At 44.6% G+C, this 21,798-nt stretch overlaps 1 protein-coding gene across 2 annotated transcripts in view; it reads left to right on the forward strand.

The window, feature by feature from the left end:
- CTNNA1 (catenin alpha 1) overlaps window positions 1–21,798 on the forward strand; it is a 313,017-nt gene that overhangs the window by 113,892 nt on the left and 177,327 nt on the right. Inside the window, exon 1 of one of the 2 annotated variants that reach the window (XM_059417669.1) lies at window positions 14,880–14,988. The exons of the other annotated variant lie outside the window; for it this stretch is intronic. The gene's annotated coding sequence lies outside the window, so the exon portion shown is untranslated. Of the gene's footprint in view, window positions 1–14,879; window positions 14,989–21,798 lie in introns of those variants that run through there. 2 annotated transcript variants of the gene reach the window in all.

A 21,798-nucleotide genomic window follows, 5' to 3' on the forward strand; every position in this document is an offset into this window, starting at 1 on the left:
TCCCCTTCCTTCCTTCCTTCCTTCCTTCCTTCCTTCCTTCCTTCCTTCCTTCCTTCCAGATTCTATTTATTTATTTGACAGACAGGGATCACAAATAGGCAGAGAGGCAGGCAGAGGGGGGTGGAGAAGCAGGCTCCCTGCTGAGCAGAGAGCCCAATGCAGGGCCCAATGCAGGGCCCAATCCCAGGACGCTGAGATCATGACCAGAGCTGAAAGCAGAGGTTTAACCCACTGAGCCACCCAGGCACCCCTGAACCACATTTTTCTACCTAATTGTTCAACAAACATGGAGGAAGTGCCTACTATTTGCTGATCACTTTCTTGTGTCCTAGGGAGAAGGAGGTAAATGACTGCCTGCTTTTAGGAGCTCACGGACACAGGCCAGTGGGGTAGATGACAGGTAAACATCTCATTGCAGTACTGTGAGATGAGCCTTGACAGAGGTGTGTACAAGGCTTGAAAATCTGGGAGAATTTCAGAATCTGGAAGAAAAGGGAGAATATGGGTGCCTGGGTGGTTCAGTGGGTTAAAGACTCTGCCTTCGGCTCAGGTCATGATCTCAGGGCCCCTGGGATCGAGTCCCGCATCAGGCTCTCTGCTCAGCGGGGAGCCTGCTTCTTCCTCTCTCTCTGCCTGCCTCTCTGCCTACTTGTGATCTGTTTGCCAAATAAATCTTAAAAAAAAAAAAAGAAAGAAAAGGGAGAATACGGTGTAGGACTGAGGAGACTGGCGGCTGGAAAAGGAGGAAAGTTATTCCAGATTGACCCAATTAGGGACTTCCATTAGCAAAGCAGGTCTGAAGACCTCCATGCACCTCCACCCCTTCAAAGCTTAGGGAATAATTCAGGAATGGATTGTGGTGAGGTTGGAAAGATAGGCCAAGACTATTTATTTGTTCAGTACCTACTGTGTGCCAGACATTGTTGTGAGTACTGGGGATAAAACAGTAAACAAGACAGCCAAGAACCAAACTGTCAAGCAACATTGTAGAGGGAGAAGACCAACAATTAGCAAGGCGATAAACAACTAATTTTGGATGGTAACATAAGCTTTGAAGAAAATACAGTGGGGTAATGGGATAGGTCGTGACTATCCAGCTACCTTAGAAGGCATTATCAGGGAGACCAAATTTAGAAGGCAACATTTAGTTTGAGACCCAAACAATAAGAAGGCACCACCACTGGGATGTCTGGGGAAAGAGCCCTCTGGATAGGAGGACAGCTGGTGGAATGGAGTGATCCCTAAGGGCCCTGTGGACCACACTAAATTGTTTAGTTTTTTTTTCTCTTGTAACCATGGGAAGCTGTTTGAGGCAGGAAGGACTACCTAGGCCACATTTTGGAAATCTCACTCTGGTGTCCTGGGCCTTGGCCTCTGTGCAACTGGGCTCCTTGGTATGCCCAGTTATGTAGTGCGGATAAGTTGTTGCTCAGCACCACAAGCAGATGTCTTCTGAATTAGTGACTTTTGCTGGTCCTGCATTGGGCTGCGGATGGTGGGAAGACACAGAGATAGAGTAGCCAAACTCATTTGCAAAACTGGCCCTCCCTTAACCTAGAAAGTCCTAAAACGGATTTCACGGAGGGCATAATGTCTACTTTCAGTTAGATCTGCTATGCTTAATGCAGTATGGCAGGTTGTGAGGGCTCAGACTGTCTCCTCTTTGTGTCCGGAGAAGTTTCTAACTCTTGATCTGGCCTGGTCTTTCTCCTGCTTCAAGTCCTTTAACAGTTTCCTGCTGCCCTTAGAATGAAGTTCAAAAGAATTATTAGTAGAGTATGATTCTAATTCTGCCTACTTCTCCATTCTCTTTGACCTTGCTGTGCCTTTCTACTCTGTAGATCAGCCATATGGAACAGTTGCTTTTTCCAGAATCCACAATGTTCTGCTGTCTCCATGCCTTTACATAGACCATTCCCTTGCTCTAGAATGCCTTCCCTTCTCCTCCAGCTCCCCTCATCTGGCTAACTTCTACTAATCCTTTAGGACTCAACTTAGATGTCAGAAGGTCTTTCCTGACCTATGGAGCTAGGACTGGCCCACAGTACTCTTCCTTTTCTTTTTCCCCCGTGCTTTATTGAGGTATAATTGACAATCTTCCTCTCCTCCCCCCCAACCCCCACTTACTGCATACCTGAAGCTCATCCTTCAGGGCTCCTAAGTCCTCCCAGACACTATCAGGCTCCCCTCCTATTGAGTCACATTATTTGTCTGCCATAGCTTATATCTCAATAAGAGATATAATGATGGGTCTGTGAGGGTGTTTAATTGATAAGTCTCCTCCAGTAATTTGTAAACAGCATGGGGATATGTGCCTTGTTTGTTTACTTCACCATTGTATCTTAAGAGCTTGGCACATAAATATTTATGAAATGGTTGGATGGATGGATGGATGGATGGATGAAATTCTTCTGGGTACCTATATCACATGGAGGTTTTTCCCAGCACAATTCTTAGCTCATTGTAAAAGCCTACATACTCTTCTGTCTCTCCAATTGTCTTATAAGCTCCTTGAGGGGAGGAATTATGTTTTTTGTTTTTTCTTTTCTTTTTAAGATTTTATTTATTGGGGCGCCTGGGTGGCTCAGTGGGTTGAGCCGCTGCCTTCGGCTCAGGTCATGATCTCAGGGTCCTGGGATCGAGTCCCACATCGGGCTCTCTGCTCAGCGGGGAGTCTGCTTCCTCCTCTCTCTCTCTCTGCCTGCCTCTCTGCCTACTTGTGAGCTCTGTCAAATAAATAAATAAATTAAAAAAAAAAAAAGATTTTATTTATTTATCTGACAGAGAGGGAACACAAACAGGGAGAGTGGGAGAGGGGGAAGCAGACTCCTGCTGAGCAGGGAGCTTGGAAGCGGGGCTTGATCCCAGGACCCTGGGATCGTGACCTGAGCCGAAGGCAGACGCTTAATGACTGAGCCACCCGGGGATCCCAGGAATTATGTTTTTCTCACCCTGATTTCCCAGTGCTTGGTACATTGCCTGGCAATTAGGCACTACAAAAATATTTTGAATATTTGAATAGATGAATGAATGATGATAGGCATTCACTTATGTTCCCTTAGACTCCATTCTTTTTTTTTTTTTTTAAAGATTTTTTATTTATTTATTTGACAGAGAGAGATCACAAGTAGGCATAGAGGCAGGCAGAGAGAGAGAGAGGAGGAAGCAGGCTCCCTGCTGAGCAGAGAGCCCGTTGCAGGACTCGATCCCAGGACCCTGAGATCATGACCTGAGCCGAAGGCAGCGGCTTAACCCACTGAGCCACCCAGGCGCCCCTAGACTCCATTCTTAATACAACAAAGTGACCTTTTAAAAATGTGAATCAGATCATGTTCACTCTACTTGTTAATCCCCCCTGGGGGCCTCCCATTGCTCTGAAAGGACAACCCGTGCTCCTTACCATCACCTACAGGGTCTCTCATGATTTGGCTCCTGCCTACCTTTCTGACCTCATCTACTACTCTTTTGCTCATTTACTATCCCTCAGGGCCCTGGCCTTCCTTATGCTCCTTGAATCTGCCAGGCTTACTCCCATCCTGGGGCTTTTGCACCTGCTTCTTCTCCTGTGGGACATTCAGCTTCATCACCAGCCTCTTCTGGTCATTCAAGTCTCAGTACAAACATCATCTTTTTAGTGAGGTCTTTCCTGAGCTCTCTATCTAAATGAGCATGTCTTTTCCCAGTCACTCTCATCTTGTACCCCTATCTGAAATCATTCCGTCCCTTTAATTATTACCTGTTTACCTGTCTTCCTTCCTTTCTAGAGTGTAGATTTCACCAGGGCTGCCTACTACTGGATCTACCAGGTGTGGTACCATATGTATCATACAGTAGGTATTCCAAAATATTTGTTGCTTGAGGAAGCGAATGGATGCATGAATATGATCTTAGCCTTCTGTGATAGAGGGGCAGGTTCTGCCAGACTCCCAGGCAGACAGAAGAGTGATTTATCGTGATTAAAGATATAAAGACGCTGGATTGGTAAGAACCAATAGAGGGAGTCAGGATGGAATGTGGGTTTGCTATGACCCACTGGGAGCTCACAAGTCCAGGGATCCCAGGGCTTACTCAGCCGGCCTGAGTCCTCAACCTGGAACCAGATTCAGTCTGGGTGAGCAAAAAACAAAGGCCGCCGTGGCTTCCATTTTAAGTTCTCCTGTATTCAGAATGTTTATGTGGGGACTTATGGCGCATGTAAAGATTCCTGGCAGATGTATCTCTCTGCTCCGTTCCAGTGGAATTTATTTTCTCAAAGTTTCTTGGAATCTAGAGAAATTATTGTCAGGCAACAGAAGCAATGAATGGAGACATGTGACTCATTCACCAGTACATCTGAGATCTAAAGTGCATTAGTTTAATTCCATTTATGCTACAATGTAACAATTCTTATTTTGATAGCACTTTTCATACTCCTATAAAAATCTAAAAATGCCAGACAAAAAAAGCATTTTTAGAATGGTAAATACAAAGAACCAGGTTTTCATAATACAGCCCACTGATAGTTTTAAAGAGAAGAATAAAGCCCATCCCTCCTTCCTCCATTCCCCACCCCTTTTTAAAAAGACTTATTTTTAGATATAATTTTGCTGGGTTGGCACAGTCTTTAACTTTTTTCCTTTCAATTCTTGTTCTCCATTATCATCAACAAAAATATGAGCATAGAAAAGGCGGGAAGTATTTGTTTCTGTGTATACATCTTTGATATATCAGAGAGGAGAGAAGCATGAACACCCATTGTTGACTGATTTTAAGAACTAAATCTATTTTTTTTAAGATTTTATTTATTTATTTGACAGACAGAGACCACAAGTAGCCAGAGAAGCAGGCAGAGAGAGGGGGAAGCAGGGTCCCCACTGAGCAGAGAGCCTGATGTGGGGCTCGATCCCAGGACCCTGGGATCATGACCTGAGCCAAAGGCAGAGGCTTAACCCACTGAGTCACCCAGGTGCCCCTTAGGAACTAAATCTTGATTTCACTTTCTGCAGGGAAGATAAAGAGCATGAATCAAGAGAACCTTATACATATGTTTCTAACTGTCAAGGGGCTAAGATTTTTTGTTTTTGTTTCTTTAAATTTAACCCACTGGTTAAAGCCAACAGCATTGTCTCTTAGAAGAGGCCTGAAAGAAATAGAAGTGAGCTCCTGTCTTTCACCCCACCCTTAAGCCCCCAACCAGCCCCATCTGTTGAATCAAAGCTATGCAAAAAGACAAAATGGGTATAGCATAAGAATCACTGTGGTGTGGTCTTGACATGAAAACTATTTTGAGTTGGGCTTTTCAACCAAAAGGTTTTATAAGCCATTGATATCTCGGGGGCTACGTGTGGGTGGTTAAGAGCCTACTTCTGAATTCTGGCAGTTCTGGGTCCCAGCACTATCACATACTCCCAGTGTGACCTGAGCCTCTGTGTTCTCAATCACTGAATGAGGGATACAATAGTAACTACTTCAGGATGTTGAGAGGCTTTGGTGACAAGTGAAGCTCTTAGCACAGAGTGTGGCATACACCAAGGACTTATTAGATACGAGCTATTATTATTTTTATTGAGTGTTAAAATAATTACCATTGTATAAGCAAATGAATTAATGAGTAAGTTGTAAGTATACCTGACTTTGTTTTCTGCCCAGGCTCAGACTGTTTATTAGTGATTCTCAACTCTGGCTGCATACTGGAATCACCCTGGGAGATTTAAAAAGAGATAGACAGTGAGGGAATACAAGCAGGAGGAGCATGAGAGGAAGACTCAGGCAGGCAGCCTGATGTGGGGCTCTATTCCAGGGCCCTGAGATCATGACCTGAACTGAAGGCAGATGCTTAACAACTGAGCCACCCAGGCGCCCCTCTCCAGGTGATTCTGATGCGCTGGGAGTTATTGAGCTACACAGAAATGAGGAAGATACCCTGATGTTAGCTCCGCTAATAGACACAATTTCCAGGGCGGCTGGGCTTTAATGCTTTCTGCCCACCCATCTGAAATGGAACAGAGAGGCAACCAGAGCCACCAGGCATCCATTTGCCTTTGACCCTGACCACACTTTGGTTTTACCTTTGGTTTTTACTGACTCTAGTCCAAATCTGATCCCCTTTGTTGGTTTTCCCCAGGCTAAGCCGAGACCATTTGATCTCTTCTATGGGGCTCAATGGTGGTAGTCACATGAGTGTGTGTGTGTGTGTGTGTGTGTGTGTGTGTGTGTGTATGTGCGCGTGCACGGTGAGGGGGGGTGGTTGGTTATCATTTCATGGATACAAGAGGTAACAATTTTCCAATCTTTCATTCCATAGCTGCCAGGCCAGTTCTCATCTTCATCATTTTTGGATCTTCTCTTATTTTGATACTACCTTCCTTAAGGGTTGTGAAGTGCCTCAGATGAAATAACATCCAGGAAAAGTGCCTTTCAAACTGTGAACATATTTAACCAGTGCAATGTAGATAAATAATAATGAAGTCCTCATAATGTAGAGAGTCTCCAGAATGATCTCTGATAGTTCATCTTTATTAATAGTTTGACATTATTTTGTGTAACCCCTTAGAATATCCCATAAAGTGTTGGTGATTGACTTTTTTTTTTAGATTTTATTTATTTATTTGACAGAGAGAGGTCACGAGTAGGCAGAGAGGCAGGCAGAGAGAGGAGGAAGCAGTCTCCCCACCAAGCAGAGAGCCCGATGTGGGGCTTGATCCCAGGACCCTGAGTTCATGACCTGAGCTGAAGGCAGAGGCTTAACCCACTGAGCCACCCAGGCACCCCTGATTGACTTTTTTGATTGCTTTTCTGTAACATTCTTGGTGCGGTTTACCTCTCGTGATTATGTTGCACTGTGTTCAACCACCTGAAGTGAATTGAACCCTTACCAAATGTAAGCCTCAAACCAGATGTCATGGGAGCCTGGGTGGCTCAGTGGGTTAAGCCTCTGCCTTCAGCTCAGGTTGTGATCTCAGAGTCCTGGGATCGAGCCCCACGTCAGCTCTCTGGTGGGTGGGGAGCCTGCTTCTCCCCTACTCTCTCTGCCTGCCTCTCTGCCTACTTGTGATCTATCTCTCTCCCTGTCAAATAAATAAAAAATTTTAAAAAAACCTTTATAAAAAAACCAGATGTCATTAGTTGACATTAGTGAAAAGTGAACAATTCCTTGGCTTTAGTGTCACTTGGTTTTCTTCCCGTATCTGTGGCCACTCATTCTTTTTTAAGGTTGTATTTATTTAGGTAATCTCAGCACGCAACAAGGGGCTTGAACTCACGACCCCAAGATCAAGAGTTGCACACTCTCCTGACTGAACCAGCCAGGGGCCCCTGGAAATATTTTTAAAGTGCATTTTATGTTCGAGGAACTATGCTAAATTATAGAAGCAGAGATGTGAAAAAGCCAGACAAGACTCCTGTATGCACGCATGGAGCTTAGAATCTAATGGCGGAGAGAGAAAATAAACCAGTAAACAAGGTATTTCTAGAGAGGAATGAGTGCTATCGAGAGTAGAAATACAGTACTGTGGTAGGGAGTGACTGGGGTATGGGGGTGTGGTCATGGAAGGCCTCTCTGACCAGGTGATGGCAAAAATGTTCCTCAAGAATGAGAAGTGGAGGCCAGGCTGAATAAGTAGAGCACAGTGGATTTTCAGGGCAATGAAAAAGTAAAAATACTTTGTATGATGGTATAATGACAGATGCATGTTATTACGCATCTGTCCACACCTGTGGAATACACACCAAGAATCAACCTTAAGATAAACTGTGATTTGGGGTGATTAGGATGTGTCCAGATAGGCTCAGCAGTTTTAATAAATGCACTACTCTGGTGGGGAATATTGATAATGGCGGCTATGAGTGTGTGGGGACAAAGACTACATGGGAAATCTCTCTCTCAATTTTGCTGTGAACCTAAAACTGTTCTAAAAAGAATAAAGTATTTTTGGGGGCAGCTGGGTAGCTCAGTCAATTAAGTGTCTGCCTTTGGGTCAGGTCATGATACTGTGAGTCCTGGGATCAGCCCCACATTAGGCTCCCTGCTGAGCAGGAATCCTGTTTCTCCCCTCCTCCCCACTCCAGCTCTCTCTATCTCTAGGTCTCTCAGATAAATAAAGTAAATCTTACAAAAAAAAAAAAGAATAAAGTATTTTAAAAAGTGGCTGAAAAGATTGGGGAAAAAAAACAGTATAAGTGATCTCAAAAATCCAGTATATAAGTAGACGCTAAATAAAATACTTAATTAAAAAAAAGACTAAGAAGGAGGCAAGATGAAGAATTAGGGCAGAGAAATTCACAAGTACAGGGTGCAGAAATGACAAGATCCTAAGGTAGGAAATGAATTGGTGGGGTGCGTGGGTGGCTCACTGGGTTGAGCCTTTGCCTTCAGCTGAGGTCATGATCTTAGGGTTCTGGGATCGAGCCCTGCGTCGGGCTCTCTGCTCAGTGGAGAACTTGCTTCCCCCTCTCTCTCTGCCTGCCTCTCTGCCTAGTTGTGATCTCTTTCTCTCTTTGTCAAATAAATAAATAAAATCTTAAAAAAAAAAAAAAGGAAAAGAATTGGCGCATTTCAGAGATTTTATTTATTTATTTGACAGAATGTGCACAAGCAGGGGGAGGGAGAGGGAGAAGCAGGCTCCCCATGGCGGGGGGGGGGGGTTTCGAAGAATTGATGAATTTTAGGAAAGGAAAGGGGGGCTCTGGGTTGCAGGAGGGAGTTCTGTCCTGTTCTGGCTCCTCTTCCTCTTAAAAGCTGGTCTTGGGCCTCCATCTCTTTTTGTTACACATTCTCCAGATGCAGGTGAGTTCTACAGCACTAGCTCCTCTCAGGGCCTTTCCTGAGTTCAGATTTGGATATACCCCTGTCCACAGGTTCTCTCTTCTTAGATGTTTGGTAGGCACTGAAACTAAGCATGACCCGAAATAACTCTTTGAGTGCACTGTTTTCTACCCCATCCATCCCTACCTTCTTTACCTCCAGGGCTCTCCATTTAGGTAAATGACAACACTGTTTCTTCAGCTGAGCAAGTCAGAAAGCTCCGTGTTCAATCTATTGACAAGACGTAGGATCCTCTGTCCTTTCTTTTTTTAAAAAAAGATTTTATTTATTTATCTGACAGACAGAGATCATAAGTAGGCAGAGAGAGAGGCAGGCAGAGAGAGGAGGAAGCAGGCTCCCCACTGAGCAGAGAGCCCGGTGCCTCCGGTGCCGGTGCCGGGGCTCAATTCCAGGACCCTGAGACCATGACCTGAGCGAAGGCAGTTTCTTAACGAACTGAGCCACCCAAGCGCCCCTCCAAAGTAAAAACAAAAATTTTTTTTTTCAAAATAAAATTTTCAGAAACAAAATATGATCATGCTATCTCTTTGTTTAAAATCCTTTGTGATGTCCCATTCCTCTCACAATAAAGTGTAAGGCCTTACAAAGTCCTCTCCAGTCTGGCCTCTACCTACCTTACCAGCTTCCGAATCACAGAACTTCTTTTCCTAGAATGGGACTCATGGCCTTCAAACTTCCTTGTCCCTTGGTCTAGAACGAAACTCTTTCCTTCTCTCCCTATCCATCTTGCCAATGTCTTTTTTAAGGTCCCACATATTTTTTCATTCATTTGACAAATATTTATTGAGAGATCTGCTTTTACCAGGCACTGAACAAAACAGAAACACTAGCCCTCACGAGGCTTTAAATTCTAGTGGAAGACAAGAGAAAATGGTAAGTTAAAAAATAAATATATGTATGACATTACATGTCAGATGGTGATACGCCCTAAGCAGAAATATAAACCAAGGAAAAAGGAATGGGAATGTTGGGGGAAGGGGTTGCAATTTTAAATAGGGTGGCCAAGAGGAAGCCTCCCAAAAAGTGATAGCTGAGCCTAGACCTGGGGGAGGTGAGAGAGTGAGTCAGGCAGCTATTTGGAGGAGAACATTCCAGTCAGAAAGCAAAGGCCCTAAGGCAAGAGCCTGCCTGATGGGTTCCAGAAATAGTAAAGAGGCCAGTGTGTCAGAGAAATGTGTAGGAGCAGGAGAGGTCTCCCGGCCCTTATATGGACCTTGCCTTTTACTCTCGGTGGGATGGGAGCCAATGGAGACTTTTGGGCAGAGTAGGAATGACATGTTTGGACTTATATTTTAACAGTATCACTCCAGCTGCTGAATTAAGATTAGACTGAGGGAAGCAAGGGCAAAGGTAAGGAGACCAGTGAGGAGGCTCCTGTGAAATTCAAGTAAGAGATGATGATGGTTTGATTCAGGATGGTAACAATGGAAATGGTAAAAAAAAAAAAAAAATAAAAAAAAACATTAAAAAAAAAAAAAAATTAAAAAATATATATGTACACACACTGAATATATTTTGAAGGTAGAGGCCCAGATTTTTTTTTTTTTTAAAGATTTTATTTATTTATTTGACAGAGAGAGATCACAAGTAGGTAGAAAGGCAGGCAGAGAGAGAGAGGAGGAAGAAACAGGCTCCCTGCCGAGCAGAGAGCCCGATGTGGGACTCGATCCCAGGACCCTGAGATCATGACCCGAGCCGAAGGCAGCGGCTTAACCCACTGAGCCACCCAGGCGCCCGAGGCCCAGATTTGTTGAGGAACCGGATATAAAATGTGTGAGGGAATGAACATAGTCAAGGATGACTCCAAAGTTTTTGGCCTAAACATCTAGAGTAATGGAGTTGCCATTTAAAAAAAATATATTTTATTTATTTATTTGAGAGAGAGAGAGCGAGCATGAGCCAGAAGGAAGGGCAGAGAGAGAGGGAGAAGAATACCGCTGAGCAGGGAGCCTGATGCAATGTGGACTGAATCACAGGACTCTGGGATCATGACCTGAGCATTAGGCAGACGCTTAACCTACTGAGCCACCCAGGTGCCCCTGGAGTTGCCATTTAATGAAATGAAGCAAACTGTGGGGTCAGCAGGTTTGGACAGAGTTATCAGGAAATCAGTTTTAGACATATAGACATATGAAGTGTGAGATACCTAGATGCCTACTAGGTATTCAAATGGGGGTATCAAGTAGGGAAATGGATATGCGAGTTTAGAACTCAGGAGAAAGGTTCAGCTTGTGATATAAACCTGGAATTGTCAGCATACTTAACGCCAAAAGACTGGATGAGATCACTAGCGGGATTATGGCAAACAGAAAAAGAGGTCCAAGGATGGAGTCCTGGGACACTTTAACAACAGGTTTTTTTTTTTTTTTTTTAATATTTTATTTATTTATTTGAAAGACAGAGATCACAAGTAGGCAGAGAGGCAGGCAGAGAGAGGGGGGGAAGCAGGCTCCCTACTGAGCAGAGAGCCCAATGCAGGGCTTGATCCCAGAAACCTGGGATCATGCCCTGAGCCAAAGGCAGAGGCTTTAACCCACTGAGCCACCCAGGCACCCCTTTAACAGCAGTTTTTAAACTTTCTGCTCTCAGGAATCTTCTATACTCTTAAAACTTTTTGAGGATCACAAAGGGCTTTTGTGCATGTGAGTTTTATCTATCAATGTTTACTGTATTATTAAATTGTCATAAATATCATTTAAAGAAAAATGGCAATGTCTTTTAAAATAAAAGGAAATTTGGGGAGATGTGTCATTATTTTGCCTTTTTGCAAATCTCTTTACTGTCTGGCTTAATAAAAGGTAACTGGATTCTCTGTCTGCTTCTGCATTCTTTGTGATGCCCTATTATATACATCATGTAGTCTGGAATACTATACACCATGAGAGACTGGGAGTGAAAAGACAAATGATATTTTAATATTATGAAAATAGTTTTCACCTTACTACTCCCTGGAAAGGGACTTAGGAGTCCCTGGACTACACCTTGAGAACTGCTGCTCTAACATTTAGAGGTTGGGAGGTTTTAGAAGGAATCTCCAAAGGAGGGTAAGTTGGAGCCAGGGAGGCTGGAACAAACTCAGAAGAGCCTAGTGCCCTAGAAGCCAAATGAAGATAATGTTTCAGTAAGAGTGATTAAGCACTGATGATGATACAAGTCAGCTGTGCACAGAGAATGACCACTGGATATAGCATCATGGAGGTCATCAGGGACCTTAATAAAAGCAGTTCTGATGGAGAGGTGAGTGCTAAAATGTGACTGGAGTGGGTCATAGCATAAAGATCCCTTCCTCAGGTCACTGAACCCAGACTAGGGTAATTTCCCCCCAAAATCTACTTGTATCTCTCTTTTATCTTTACACTTGACTTTCTTTTTAGTTTACCTGTTTTCTTTTTATTTTTTAAGATTTTATTTGTCAGAGAGAGAGGGCAAAGCAGGGGGAGGAGGAGGCAGAACAGGCAGAGGGAGAAGCAGAGTCCCTGATGAGCAAGGAGCCGGATGTGGGACTGGATCCCAGGACCCTGGGGTCATGACCTGAGCTGAAGGCAGATGCTTAACCAACTGAGCCACCCAGTAATCTGGAGAGTTAATCTGTTTTAGTAGCCATTTCTTCCATTATATGTTAAGTTGTGGGAGAACAGGATCAGGTTAGTTTTATTCATTGTCATCCTCCCCGGCACAAAGCAAGTGCCTGAGACACAACAAATGCTCAAGTCTTCCCTGGTAAACTTTTCAAGGCTTCTCAGAGGTAAAAGTCTGATACCCCTTAGCTTACAGGATGCACTGTATGTCTGTCTTCATATCCTTTTTGTCACCTGACCCCCCCTCTTCCCAAAACATCCCTGCACTTTCATTTTTAGGGCCTTTGTATTGCTCTAACAAAATATCACAGACTAGGTAGTATAAACAACAGAAATTTATTTCTTCTAGTTCTGGAGGCTGTAAAGTCCCAGATCAAGTCATCAGCGTGGTCATGTTCTGGTAGAAGCTCTCTTCCTCATATACAGTCTGATCCTTTTTGTTCTATCCTCATATGGCAGAAGGGATAGGGGTTATCTCTGGGGCCTCTTTTATAAGGTCACTAATTCCATTCCCAAGGGCTCTACCCTCACGTCCTCATCACCTCTCAGAGGCTGCATTTCTTAATACACCACTCTTGGCATTAGGTTTTCAACGTATGAATTTTGAGGGATGCAAATATTAAACCTAAGAGCCTTATGCTTAGAAAGACTTTGTTAATGCTCCACTTTTGCTGTATTGAAATTGTTCATAATTTTTGAACAAGGGGCCTCACAAATTAAGTAGCTGTTCCTGAGTGAAGTGATAGATATACAGAGCTATGGAGCATCATCCTTTAACTGTCGCTTGTTGGTTCACACAAATATTTATTGACTGATTACTATCTTCTGAGGTAGCCAAGTGTAGTGGGGGGGAAGGCATGGCCACTCCAGGCAAGGGAGACTAGGAGCAAAGACTCTGAAGACAGAAACAGAATGGGGTGTAGAAGGACAACAATGGCCTTATTACGGTCTTTCTCTTTAAGTTTGTGCTCTCCCTTCATAGTCTATTGCCTCCTGTTGTCCACATCTCTTCTTTCTATCTTTTAAAGTGTTTCTTTTTAAGAGTAAAAAAAAAATTTATTTGAGAGAGCGGGAGTATGAGACAGCACACAGTGGAGGGGAGGAGAAGAGGACCAGAAGGAGAGGGACAAGCAGACTCTTCGCTGAGCAGGGAGGCCAAGGTGGGGCTTGGTCTCGATACCTTGAGATCATGACTTGAGCAGAAACTGAGAGTTGTCGGATAACCACTGAGCCACCCAAGTGCTGGATCCACATCTCTCAACGAGCACAAACCCATAGTACTTTGAATTAAGGTGGGCACATTCACCTGTGGACGTTAACTTGGCACTGTCCGGGGATGAGTGCTGAGCCGGGTGCTGTAGGGAATACCAGTTCTGTCTTTCTGGAGTTTGCATTTCCTGGGGGAGAGGGAGATGTGAGTAGTAGAGTGTAAATATGTTGAGGCCAGTCTTCCTAGCACCCTGCTCAGTAATGGCTCAGCACCAAGGTGGCAGTGGGTATGGTCTTGCTTTGTTTTGGATTTCTAGGCCAATATTGAAATCAGTCTTGTTCATCATCCCATGATGAAGGAGTTGAAACCTCGTTAGGGTTTTCTATACCAGGCTGATAATTAGTATGTAATTGTTTTGTTTGTTTTGAAGTTTTTTTTAGTGCATTCGCCAGGAAGATAAGGAGTGGGAATAACATTCTTCTCTAAATGGCTGGAGGGATAGGGATAGCAGCCGGGTCCATCGCGTGCGTGCGTGCGTGTGTGTGTGTGTGTGTGTGTGTGTGTAGGGGCCCAGTCTCAGGAGGGGACGCTCCTGTGACAGGCTTCTTGAGCAACAGGAGGGCTCTTGGCTTCCGGATCTGTGAAGTGAGGGGATGGGTTAGATGACTTCAAGGAAGCCTCCCACATTACACTGTAAAATCCCTGGGAGTCGGATTCTGGCAACACTCCGCTTCAGCTGCGAGGCCACTTTCCTTCCGTAAAACAAATGGGTGGGCCTAGAGTACTTTTCTGGAAGCCTGTTACTCGGAATCACCTGTGGCACTCCTCAGCGGAGCGTCCCCAGGACTGCGTCGCCTCACCAGGTCCGGGACTCACCGGCTGGGGGAGGAAGGTGTGGAGCCAGCGCGGGCAGCATCCTGAGCCTCACCTGTGCGCGGAGCCGTGACTCACCTGCCCTCCCCCGCTCCCGGGCTGTTCCAGGAGTCACCGCTCCTCCTTCCTCTGGGAAGGCGGGGATCACTCCCGGCCTGAACGCCCATTAGGGGCCTGGGATGAAGTAACTCGGGGGCACAGGGCGGAAAGCAAGAGATCCTCTTGCGAGTTCCGGCTTGGCGTCGCCAGGGTCTCTCGGCCGGGGCCTACCCCCAAAGCGAGGGAAAGCGGGGCGGCGGCGGGAGGGGCCGAGAAGAGCGCTCCGGGGGGAGGTGCTCGGAAGGGCGGGCGGGGCCGGGGCCGCGGGCGGGGGCCGCGGGCGGGGGCCTCCGGCGGGGGGCGGGCCGGGGGCGGGGGCGCCTGGCGGCCCATTTCCTCCTCGGAGTCGGACTGGAGGGAGACAAAGCGGCGACCGTCGGCTTTGGGCCTCGGGAATCTTCCTGCGCTCGCCTCACTCGCCGCAGGTAACTCTCTTCAGGCGGGCGCCGGCTCCGAGCTGAGGGGGCTCTTCCAGCATGCCTGCGGGCGGGCGGGCGGCGGTCTCCCCCGCGACCCCGCCCTGAATCGGGCTCTTGGTGGGTTGCGGTGCGGCGTCCGGCCCGCTGCTTCCCTTGCGGGGCCCCTGGCCAGCGCTCTGGCCCGGCGGGCGGGGCCGAGGCTTCCTGGCGCTCGGGAAGTTGAGGGGCCGCGGAGGCTGGAGCTGAGCGAGCGGCGGGCCCCGCGCGGATGCGGCGCTTTCTCTCGAGAAACTTTCTCGCGGTTTTTAAACTTTATCCCGGCCGACTCGGTGCGCGCGCCGGGTCCCCTCGGCCGCCTTCCCCTGTGGAGGGGAGCCTGCGCGCTGTTTCCGGTGCGGGAGTGGCGGGGAGCTGAGCTTCCTTGTGAAGTGATTGTGGTTTGTGGTTTCCGTGGTCGCACCCTCCTCCTCCTCCCCCCGCCACCGAAACTTGTTGGTCTGGTGGATTTGAGGTTGGCTGAGGCCGCGCTCCGGCTCGCGGGGCCCCGCGCGAGGGTGCGAGTGGGGTGCCGCCTTTCTCTGACCGGGTCTGGCTGGGAAGGTGCGCCACACCCGAGTGGACTTTTGGCGTGTACCGAGTTAACCTTTGTTGTGAAATTACTCAGACTTCTTGTGCTGGTGGATAGGACGCGCCTCACTCTGGTTCGTCCTTTTTTTTGCCCGGGGGGCGTTGAACTCCTTCTTGTTGACTTTTAAAAGAGTGTGCGTGTGTGAAGCACTTGTTGGAAAAAATGTGGACCGACCGAATGCCTGACCCTGGCTCGCCAGGAATGGCTTCCCAACAATGCAAGCGGCAGTTGGCTGGAGCCAGGATTGGCAGACACCCTCTTATGTCCTCCTGCGTCTTTGGAACAGTTTGTTTATTTATTTATTTATTTATTTTTAGTGTTTGTTTTCAACAGATTTTACAATTTAGAAGAATGAGTTATGTGAAGTTCCCAACTAAATTAAGGACATTTCGTATTTACGTTGAAGGAAACGGTTACATCATTGTATTGTTGCAACAGGATAACCATTTCCATGAGAGGATATTTTATTTAGCAGTGACTTTTGAAGTGACTGTACAGGTTTATGTTACTTTAGGAAAATGTAAGTTAAATTCATTAGGCGGTGTTATTTTGTTTTACAAGACGAAAGAAATTATCCAAACCTCTGCTTAATTATGTACCCTTTTTGACTCTTACTAAGTTAAATAATTCTTATCCGCTTTTTCTTTTTTTTTAAGGGCCCACCCATGACTTAAGATAAAGGCTGTGTTCCCAAGAGCTCTTAGTGTAATGTAGGGAAGGCGTATACGCCCCCATGGAGTGTAAGGCACTGTTAAAAGTGCCATAATAGTACTTGTGCATGGGTCATATCTTCTTTACTACTAAGGATAGAAAAAAAAAAACAACAACAAAACAAAACAACAAAAACCCAAAACTTGTGAAAGCATGGAGAGGGGCCTAATAAGTTCTGTTTGGAGAAGTCCAGGAAGGCTCTGGAAGGTGGTGGCTTTTGAACTGAATGAAACTTGATAGGGTTTTTTTCAGTGGAGGAAGCATAAAGGGGGATAGGAGTTGGTGGAATTATGACCTGACTCTTCTGATTTTCCTTACATTTTTGGCTCTTGCTTCTCAGCACCCCCCCCCCCCCCCCTTTCAGTTCACTCAGACCCAGGATTCTAACATATCTCAGCCTTTGACACTGTTGAGGTGGCATCACCTTCATTGCCATCATCATCTCATTCTTAGAGTGAGTTAGAGATCAGGGGTGCCCTCTCCCTCTAAGTTGAGACTCTCTTCTCGGTGCAGTTTCCATATCTTCAAACTTAGGTGCTCAAGTCCAAGTTTCTATTTTGATAGTGGATGTCTCACCTCACCTACATGGTCACCTTGCTCCAGAGAGCTGAGTGTCCCAGGTGCTTCTCAAACTCAGCATGCCCAAAATGAGACACCTTTGTTTTCTGGAAACCTAAACTGTATGTGGAGATGAGCAGTAACTGGTAGGGTCCTGGGATTTTTTGAGAAAGTAATAGGCTGAGACCTGACAGACAGACCTGGTTGTCGCAGGTTGGTGGTATGTCGTGGTGGTGAAGGTCTGGACCAAGGGAACAGGGTCCTCTGCTGGTGTAAAGGTCCTGAGACAGGAATGAACTTAATGTGTTTTGAGACCTAAGACCTGTGGGGAGAAGGCCTCACATGAGATTGCCAGGGAACACCGGGTCATATGTTTGGATCTTCTTCTAAGATCTGTAAGAAGCCATTGTAGGGAGTTTTATGATCTGATATTTTAAAGGAAGATTGTGGGAGTGAGGTGGTGTGGATGAATAAACTGTTTTGGTGAAGTGAGACAGGATTTAAATATGGTTTGGTTGTAAGAGGCCTAGGCTTATCTTTGACTTGTTTTCTCAGTAATGACCCCCCCCCCCCCCAATGTCCCTTTCATGATGAACTTTTTTTTTTTAAAGATTTTATTTATTTATTTGACAGAGATCACAAGTAGGCAGAGAGGCAGGCAGAGAGAGAGAGAGGAGGAAGCAGGCTCCCCGCTGAGGAGAGAGCCGGATGAGCCCCTCGATCCCAGGACCCTGGGATCATGACCGGAGCCGAAGGCAGAGGTTTTAACCCACTCAGCCACCCGGGTGCCCCTCATGATGAATTCTTAGTCACATCTCAGGACTCAAGTTAGGCCTTTCCTTTATGGTAGCAAACCTCTTCGCACCAGGAGGTGTGTTCCCACTTCATTATACTGTACCTTATATTACTGTTATCCCTGTTTGCCTTTTCTGCTACAGAGTGGACCTGTGAGGCCCCTGATAGCCTTAGTCTTTGACTTGGTACCTGGCCTGGAGGGCAAATTAGTTACTGTCGAATGAAGGAGGAAAAACAGTCTTTCCCCTCTTAGGTCTAACTTGTGGGTGGAACTGTGAAGGGTGAGGCAATAGTAAGATTATGGAGAGCCTCAAATTGAAAACCATCTCCATTCCATTCTTCTTTCTTTTCTACCCATATCTAATCAGAGGTAAAAGCCTCTCCATCCAATGTTCATGTTACATTAATTCCTTTTTTCTGTTTTCTCTGTTTTCACTGCAGTTTAGATGATCTTCCCATCTTTGAACAATTGAAACTACTTGTAGTTCTCTGGATAAATTGTTGTTTTTGTTTTCTTTGGTGCCTTTTTCATATTTTTTCCTTTTCCTGGAGCTGTTCTCTCTCTTTTTTTATTCCTCTGACAAACTCATTTACTCTTTTTTTTTTTTTTTTTTAAGATTTTATTTATTTATTTGACAGGCAGCGATTACAAGTAGGCAGAGAGGCAGGCCGAGAGAGAGGAGGAAGCAGGCTCCATGCCGAGCAGAGAGCCTGATGCAGGATTGATCCCAGGACCCTGGGATCATGAACCGAACCGAAGGCAGAGGCTTTAACCCACTCAGCCACCCAGGCGCCCCAAACTCATTTACTCTTTAAAACCTACCTTAGATGTCACTGTCTCTGGGTTTTCTCTTAGAACTCCGTGCTTCTTGGGTAGCTTGTACATACTCTTTGGTTGTATCTTTTGTACTGTTTGGTAAATATTTTTATGTCTGTCTTTTTCCCGGCTGGGGGTTCTTGGAAATGGGGCCTGGGCTTTTATTTTTCACAGAACTTTGAAAAAATTAAAGTATAATATACCTGTAGAAGTGTGCTCAAATCATGAGAATACCTGCCTAATGCTGTATTTGAGTGAAGACCACCCACATCCACTCTCTAGACCAAGAAACAGTAAATTATCAGTCAGTACTCCAGGAATCCCAGGTCACCACCTGTCCCTCTGCTCCCTTCAGTTTTTAATCTGAGATTTGGGAACATTATGGTTGCTCATTTGCTCTGTTAGTGTTTGCCACAGTTAGTGGAATGTTTTCCTATCTTCCCCTCCACCTTTCAGTCTTTTACACCCGAGTAGTACTCCTGTTCATTTGAGAAACTTACTGCTCTCTCCTTGCTGAACTGATCAGACTCTTAGGTTTGCATTTAAGTCCAAAATTCTGGCTCTGAATTCATTTGTTCAACTTCATTTTCTTTCTTTCATCCCCCCCCCCACCCCAAGATTTACTTATATATATAGAGAGAACGTGAAGAGGCGGCATGGGAGGAGCAGAGGGTGAGGGAGAGAATCCTCAAGCAGACTCCCCACTTAGTGCAGAGCCCGATGCTGGGCAGGTCTCACAACCTGAGATCATGACCTGAGCTGAAACCAAGAGTCGCTCAACTGACTCAGCCACCCAGGCATACCTCAGCTTCATTTTCTACTGTAAATGTTGCTACATGTCCTCTGCACCTGCCAGGCATTCGTACTGGAGTGCCTCATCCTTCTCTTGACATGAATGCTGTCCATTGATGAAAGCTGGTTAACGTGTTTTTTTTTTTTCCTGTTGCGACATTTGTCACCATTGCTGAAAGTGATCTTTAATTTACTGGGAATTCTAAAATTTGCCTCTGACTATGACATTGTCACTCCTGATCCTGTTTGTGTGTGTGTTTTGGTGGTAAAATATATGTAACAAAATTTACCATTTTAACATTTTCATATACACTTAAATGACATTGAGTACATTCATATTTTTGTTTGCTCATCGCCACCATCCATATCCAAAACTTTTTTCATTTTCAAAAACGGAAACTCCATATACATTAAACATTAACGCCCCATTTTGCCTCCCTTCAACCTCCTGACCATTATACTTCCTCTTTGAAGTTGACTACTGTAGGCACCTCATGTAGGTTGAATTATACAGTATTTTGTTCTTTTGTGAATGGTTTATTTTCCTTCGTATAATACCTCAGGGTTCATCTGAGTTGTAGCATGTGTCAGAGTTTCCTTCCTTTTTTGGAAAGATACACTAGTATCTGTTCATCTGTTGGTGGACACTTCGGTTGGTTCCACTTTTTGGCTGATAATAATGCTGATATGAAATGGGTGTACAAGTATGTATTTGTGTCCCTGCTTCTTCTTTTAGATATGTACCCAGAAGTGGAATTTGTTGGTCATAAGGTAATTCTGTGTTTATAGTGTTTAGGAACTGCTGTACTGTCTTCTACAGTAGCTATACCATTTTGTATGTTTATTAGCAGTGTATGAGGGTTCCAGTTTCTCCATATCCTCACCAACAGTTATTTTCTTTCTTTTTTTTTTTTTTAAACTAGCCATCCTAGTGGAAGTAAGGTGATACTTCTTTGTGGTTTTGCTTTGCCCTTCTCTGATTAGTGATGTTGAGCACCTTTTCTTGTGATTATTGGCCATTTGTATATTTTCTTTGAATAAGTTTCTGTTCAAGTCCTGTGGCAATTTTATTTGAGTTGTTCATTTTTTGTTGTTCAGTTTTAGATGTTCTTTGTGTGTTCTGGATTCTTAAATTTATTTTATTTTTCTCCCTTTTATTATTGTAAGATTTCATTTATTTATTTGGAACAGAGAGATACAGAGTGAGAGAGAGAATGAGCAGGGGGAGAGGCATAGGCGGAGAGAGAAGCAGAATCCCACTGAGCTGGGAGGCTCCATCCCAGGACCCAGAGGTCACTCCTTGAGCCCACGGCAGATGTTTAACCATCTGAGCCACCAGAGCATCTCTTCTGGATTTTTAAAAATTTCCAGTATAGTTAATATAAAGTGTTACAGTTTCAGCTATATAGTGAAGTGATTCAACAGTTTTATATATTACTTAATGCTCATTATAATAAGTGTATGCATGATCCCATTTACTGATTTCATTCATCCTCCCACCCACCTCCCCTCTAACTTATCAGCTTGTTTTCTATACTTAAAAGTCTGTTTTTCGGTTCTCTCTCTCTTTTTTTCTTTGTTTTGTTTCTTAAATTGCACATATGAATGAAATCATATTTTATTATTTGTCTTTCTCTGACTTATTTTGCTTAGCATTATATTTTCTAGATCTATCCATGTTGAAAATGATTACAATTCCATTCTTTGTGATGGCTGAGTAATACTCCACATTTTTTCTTTTTCTTTTTTTTTTTTTAAAGATTTTATTCCTTTGACAGAGAGAGAGAACACAAGCAGGGGGAGCAGCAGGCAGAGGGAGAGGGAGGATGGGGGGCTGGATCCCAGGACCCTGGGACCATGACCCGAGCCAAAGGCAGACGGCTAACCAACTGAGCCACTCGGGGAACCCTGAGTAATATTCCATTGTATATATGTGTGTATATACACCCCCCCCATCTTCTTTATACATTCATCAATCAGTTGACACCAGGGCTGCTTACATAATTTGACTATTGTAAATAATACTGCAGTGAACATAAAAATGGATGTATCTTTTTGAATTAGTGTTTTCATATTCTTTGGGTAAATATCCAGTAGTGGATATATAGTTTGAGTAGTAATCCCTTTTTAGTGTGTGATTTGCAAATATTTTTCTCTCAGGTTTTGGGTTCCCTTTTCACCCTGTTGGTGCACAAAAGTGAAATTTTGATCCAGGTCTGTTTACCTGTTTTTTTCTTTTGTTGTCTGTGATTTTTGGTGTCCTATATAAGAAGTCATTGCCAAATCCAGTGCCAGGGAGCTTTTCTCCTCTGGGTTTTTTTTTTTTTTTAATCCCCTCAGCTAAACTGGATACCCTGAGGGCAGGAACTAAATTAGTATTCTAGGCCCTTTACCCTCCAGCACAGTGAAGGCGTGGTGAACAAGGAAAAAGTAGGGAAAACATTTTTTTTTTTAATTTTAATTTTTAAAACGTTTTAACAATAAAGAGTTATGTTTAGAGTATTTCTTGCTGTTG

This window comes from Mustela nigripes, chromosome 12 (assembly GCF_022355385.1).
Source record: "Mustela nigripes isolate SB6536 chromosome 12, MUSNIG.SB6536, whole genome shotgun sequence".
Classification (NCBI taxonomy): Eukaryota; Metazoa; Chordata; class Mammalia; order Carnivora; family Mustelidae; genus Mustela; species Mustela nigripes.